The sequence below is a fragment of the Mandrillus leucophaeus genome, unplaced genomic scaffold (genome assembly GCF_000951045.1).
Source record: "Mandrillus leucophaeus isolate KB7577 unplaced genomic scaffold, Mleu.le_1.0 Scaffold113, whole genome shotgun sequence".
NCBI lineage: Eukaryota > Metazoa > Chordata > Mammalia > Primates > Cercopithecidae > Mandrillus > Mandrillus leucophaeus.
The window spans coordinates 3,955,385-3,961,823 of NW_012099543.1; the positions used below are offsets into that span (position 1 = coordinate 3,955,385).

General features: G+C 39.1%; 1 long non-coding RNA gene across 1 annotated transcript in view; it reads left to right on the plus strand.

Moving 5' to 3' along the window:
* LOC105550427 overlaps positions 1 to 6,439 on the plus strand; it is a 32,600-nt gene that overhangs the window by 937 nt on the left and 25,224 nt on the right. The window lies entirely within an intron of this gene.

A 6,439-nucleotide genomic window follows, 5' to 3' on the forward strand; every position in this document is an offset into this window, starting at 1 on the left:
AGGCCCCGGCTACGAGGCCGGCTGCTCCGCCGTCTGCCACTTCCAGGACCCAGAGCCGCCAGCCCCGGGCTCCCGGCAAGCTGTGACTTCCCGGATGGGGCCATGCTTTTCTTCCAGGACAATCGGGACTCCTCCCCTCCCAACGATCTTTCTAGGAGGCCACCTCCAGAGATTGCGAGGCAATTTCCTCCCTGCCGGTACCAAACTGTAACTCCTCTCGCTACAGAAGCCGAGAACCAAACGCTGACATTTGGCGAGGGACCACCACCACCCAGAAAAACACACGGTTCAGGGTGCGTGGATTGTTTGCATCAGCGAGTTCATGGCGAATAGAAGTTCTCTTTCTATTTTTCATAGCCCTGATTTTCAAGCGTTTTAAAAGTTACGTTGTTCTGTTTTCTGCTTGGTCAACAACACGGAAAATAGAATACTGCTTTTTTGTGATTCAAAATCAATTGTAATTACAATGACTTTGAGAATTTCACGGCATCTTGTGAGATAAAATGGAGATGCGCACCTAGGTGAGAGTCACTGGAGTGGATTACGTAGTGGCCGGCTGGATCCGGCTAACAGTCTCTGAGGCTCATTCCCTTCCGTTCTCAGCTCGCCCACTCTAGAAGGACTTTCATCTTTAAATTATTTTTTAATTATCATGAGGCTCTCAGTCTCAGATTGAGCGCCACATTTAAGCAGTTCTCTCAAACTAGCTTTACCTTTCTTGGGGAAGTAATTCCTGGGCTAATAATTTGAGATCTGAGAACAAAAGAAGTTGCTTAAAAAATAAAAATAAAAATAAACCAAAAAAAAAAAACGCAAACTTTTATTTACGCAACAGATACTTATGGAGCGTCTACCTTGCACCAAATACGCACACACGAGCGCGCGCACACACACACATACATGAATACTGTGGACTATACAAATAACATATAACATCTGTTGAATGATTAATATGTGACAGGCAATATACTTGCTATTTAAAAAGCATTCTATCATTTTAGCCTTCCGGGGACATATGAAGTAGAGATACTGTCATCCCTGCTTTACCTTTGAGAAAAATACAAGTCATGAAGTAACTTACTCTAGGTCACCCAGTTAATAAGTGGCAGGACAGGACATTACAGTTTTACGCCCAGTCTGAGTCCTCAGAGACCTCAGCCCAACCTCTACACTGTCCTCCAGTCAGATCTGGGAATCTGTATATTTTGGAACCACCTTACGTGAATGTGATAAAAGTCGAACTTGAAAAGCCTTGACATAATCAAACTTCCTCATTTTCCTGATCAGAAACCTTCCTCATTTTCCTGATCAGAAAAGAAACTCAAAGAAGCAATTTTTCTGGAAACACACAATTGCAGAAAAAGATCCAGAGAGGCTGTTCCTGGTTTCTTGGCTAAGGTCCTTTCTACTATCCAGACTACATTGGCTCCGGAGGAGTTAAAGAGGGTAAATAATTCAACAGTTACAAAAAGTGTACAGTCAATTCTTGATTATCCTTAGTTTTCCCTTCAAATTGCTTGCCTTCTGGATTTTTGACTGTTAATCTAGTTTCTCTCCCAGAGGGAGAGAGAAACCGTGTGAAACTCAATTATTTCATTTCTGCTAATGTTACCTGGTAAGAACACTAATATTAAAAAGGAAAATGGGGACCGGGCATGGTGGCTCATGCTTGTAATCCCAGCACTTTGGGAGGCAAGGCAGGAGGACAGTAGAAGTTCAAGACCAGCCTGAGCAACATAGACAATCCATCACCCCCACCCCCGCCATCCCCACCCCTACCCCCACCCTATCTCTACACAAAGAAAAAAAAAAACAAAATGGGCATGGTAGTGTATCCTGTAGTCCTAGCTCCTCAGGAGGCTGAGGTGGGAGGATCACTTGAACCTGTAAATTCATGGCTGCAGTGAGCCAGGGTCATGCCTCTGCACTCTAGCCTGGGTGTGGTGGTGTGCACCTGTAGTCCAGCTATTCAGGAGGCTGAGATGCGAGGGCTGCTTGAGCCCAGAAGGTCAAGGCTGCAGTGAGCCATAGTGCAGCACTGCATACCAGCCTGGGCAACAGACAGACCCTCTTTCAAAAGAAAGAAAGAAAGAGAGAAAGAGAGAACCATGGAGACTACTGTCTTTTCTCAACAATTCTGAGCAAATTATTTCCTTTACTTAAAATCATTTGCTGATCCCCTATCCATTCTGCAGGATAAAATTAAAATTAGACTTATGAAGAAGGCAGATAAAATATTACATGATATTACTCCTGACTACTTTTCTTCACCCACAACTCTGCCTCTCATTGAACTCTGAGCAATACTAAACAGGATGTAGTCCTCTGAACATATAATGCTATCCCCTGCATTATGTTCTTGCGTTATTCCCATCTTCTGGCTGACCTTCCTTCCCCACCTGTCTCTTGGAAAATGTCATTCATTTCCCAAAACCCTGCTCAGACAGCACCACACATGTGAACTTTCCTGACCCTCTACTACCTCCCACAGAGCAATAACCTTGCGCTTGTGAAGCAGGCCTCTTCTGTTCCTTACATAGTCTCTATTATGGCTCTTAATCTGTATAATGAGTTTTTTCCATATCCTTCATCTGTATAATGAGTTTTTCCATATCCTTCTCTTCTCACTAGAGCTCCTGAGGAATCTGTCTATATAAACTTAGTTTAGTGTATCTGAAAACTTAGGAAAGACGCTAAACTTATTTTAAATAGAATGTTACATTTTCAAATAATGTCTTCAGTATGTTCAAAGCTATATGTCCATTTGTCATATACTACAGAATGTCAGAAAAATCTGAAAACAGAGGAAAACACAGTGTATTTATTATACTTTTTCACATTAACTCATTACTTTAAATTTAGAGGTATTTAAACTTCTGGAAACTTTTCTGGAGGCTGAGGAAAAACATACTAAGCAGATTTGAAAATGTAACTAAAATACTGTTTAAATGTGAGTATGCACTGTTTCCTGACTTTCGAACACCTTGTAATCCCAGGACCTAACACTATGTCCCAGTTTCCAACACTCAGAATCTGTTGAATTCTTCTAAATTGAACTGAGCAACTAGTTTAAATATCCATTGATCCAGGGCCTTTCAGTCCTAGCTCATCACAGTTCAACCTTCTGTCTCTCCTTTTGGTGAGCTCATATCAGCTTTAGTCACTTTGTCAATCAACCCCTGTATTTGCTCTTTCCATTTGTATTAATGCTTTTAGCTAAATTATAATTATATGTATGCTGTTTACATTTATTAGGGAAGGAGGTCCCTAAATTTTTCTCCATTGGTGACAGTACAAGTTGTTGAGGGTTAGAGACAATTAATGGAGAAATGGAGTAGATAAGGCCTTCAAAACAGCTCCTGGATCATTCATTCATTTATTCAACAAATATTTTTTCAGCATCCATTATGTGTCAGACTCTGAGCCAGGGAATGGCCTCCCAGACTTGTAGAGGAATCCTGTTTTATCCAACATCCCCACTTGTACTTGTTGCACAGTTTCATACTGCTGGAAGTTTATGAGTGGGCAAATGTTTTCTGCACCATCTGGGACCATGAGGGTGTGCCAAGACTAGCCACTTAAAGATTTTGATTGAATAAATTTTCCATGTCAGTTCAACTCTTCAGTGAATAAAGAACATTGTGTATATTTATGCAAAATTCAAAAGGTAATTGATAAATATTTACAGAACCTCCGGAGCACAAATAGGTATACCCATGGAACACTTCCCTGACAAATGGTCTCAAGTTAACAAACTGATCTCATATGATAAGGAATCTGCATCTCTAGAAGGGTTTATTTCACATTTAATATAATAATACCATGACTATCTTATACGTCTATTTAGATATATTAGTAATGTTTATATGCTCACCACAGGTAATTAGAAAGATTGCCTGTGAGATAATAGGTACAGTTTAATATACTTTTTAATATCATTAAAGTAGACTTCATATATCACTAGGGAGGAGAATCTAGAACTCTAGACTCTTTCATTCTAAGGAAAGCAATGGGAAATATGGCAAGCTATGGAGAATTAATGAAGTCTGTAGTTCAGAGAGGAGATTATATTCTCCAACAAAAATACTTCGGGAACTTTTGGCTCAAGATACATTTCTTAGAGTACAGATTTGAGAAATAAGGGATATAAAAATATCATTTTTTGGAAATGTAGTTTTATTCTTTTTTTTAAATCCTCAGTGACACTCAGGTTGTGTCTCAATTTGCAAAGCAACCAAAAATATCCAGTCGATTATCTGAGTAATTTAGTCCCCTAGATAAATTGCTTGAACTACCTCAATAGTTATCACCATTATAATTGTATTTTTTTTAAATGAGGAGAGGTAACACAATATATTGGAAATATTTGGAGCCGGATGATTTGGATTCAAATCCTGACTCTTCAGTTTACCAGCTCTATGACCTTGCATCACTTCTTTCCTTTTGTGATACAGGTATATCTCTACTGCCCTGTCTACCATTATGGGGATACTGTGAGAATCAAATGAGTTACTGGATGTGAAACTGCACTGTGAAACGCACAGTACTGCATATGTGTTTCTGATGTAGGTCACACAATTTTCAATTAAGAGAAATATTCCTTGAAATTTAATCAAAGGAATATCCAAATTGATTCTTGGAATCACTCACAGAATGGAATTTTCTGAATTAGATAGCAAGAAACCACTTTCTCAAATATTTGTCCGTTTTGTTTTGCTTTGTATTTGATCAGGAAAGTGAGTTCTGATACTGCTAGAGCTGCCAAACAATTTCTACTCTGATTCCTAAACTGACGAGGAAAGCACCAATGCAATGACAAAAAGTATCATTGACTTCTTCTGTCCTTTTACATAATTTATTTTACTATCAGTTTATATTATTTTTAGTAATTTATTTTATTGGATTCATTATTAGGATCTATAATGATAGCTAATAAAATATTTATAAGGGGGAAACGGGAAGATGGAGAGAGCAAAGGCTACAAAGTTGCAATTATGTCTGTTGAATAAGGCTAGAGATCTGATGTTCAGCATGACTATAGTTAATAACATAGTTAATGTAGTTAATGACAACGTATTGTATACAGAACTTTGCTAACAGTAGATTTTAGGTATTCTTAAAAAATGTAACTATGTGAAATAAAGGCTATGTTATTGTCTTTACAGTAAAGTAGAATGCATATAAAAATATGATGTACACATATATACACAATTTAAAAATCATTAATTCTGTAGCCATTTATTCAAACATTTGTGAGTTTATATGAAAGGCAAGGAGAAAACTAGACACAAAAAAGTCTCCTACTGCTAGGTCTTCACATTTGATTTTGAAACCATTTTTCCCTAAGCAAAAAGATGCTACAAATTCATACTTTTAAACTACTGGTGCTGTTCAAACTGGAAATGAGAGGAAAATGTATTAATAAAAATAGCTGTATAAGAATTAACTAGCTCATCCTAACTTAAAACAACACCCATTTATTCCAGTTAAGTTTTCTGCTTCATTTCCCACCTCTATTCTTCCCTGTAAGTTTAGTGATTTGTGATTAAAATGGACATGCTTTTCATAATAATTGCATTAACATGCCCCATTTTCATCCTACCTCCTAACTACTGCAGTAAACAGGAAAATTATTGCAAAATGAAAATAACCATAGGTTGTTTTTTTTTTTTTAATTTATTTTGGGTAAGGAAAGGGAAAATTTGAGCATGACTGGCCAAAATAAATTACATACAAATTGTGTGTAAAATTAAGTTCTTTGATTCTTTTAAAATTCTATGACGTTACAATCATCCTGAGTGAGTTACTAAACTAAGCTTCTTCTTTTTTTTTTTTTTTTTTTTTGAAACGAAGTCTCACTCCGTTGAGTGCAGTGGTGCAATCTCAGCTCACTGCAACTTCTGCCTCCCGGGTTCAAGCGATTCTCCTGCCTCAGCCTCCTGAGTAGCTGGGACTACAGGCAAGCGCCACCACGCCTCGCTAATTTTTTTACTTTTTTAGTACAGACGGGGTTTCACCATATTGGCCAGGCTGGTCTCAAACTCCTGACCTCGTGATCCACCCACCTCGGCCTCCCAAAGTGCTAGGAGTACAGGTGTGAGTCACCGCACCCAGCCCTGAGCTCCTTCCTGACAGGTAAAGAAACCAGGTTTGCGCTGGGCGCAGTGGTTCCCACCTATAATCTCAGCACTTTGGGAGGCCAATGTGGGTGGATGGCTTTCAACTCAGGAGTTCAAGTCCAGCCTGGCCAACATGATGAAACCTCGTCTCTATTAAAAATACAAAAATTAGCTGAGCATAGTGGTGGGCGCCTGTAATCCCAGGTACTTGGGATGCTGAGGCAGGAGAATCGCTTGAAACCGGGAGGCAGAGGTTGCAGTGTGCCAAGATTGTGCCACTGCACTCCAGCCTGGGCAACAGAGTGAGACTCCATCTCAAA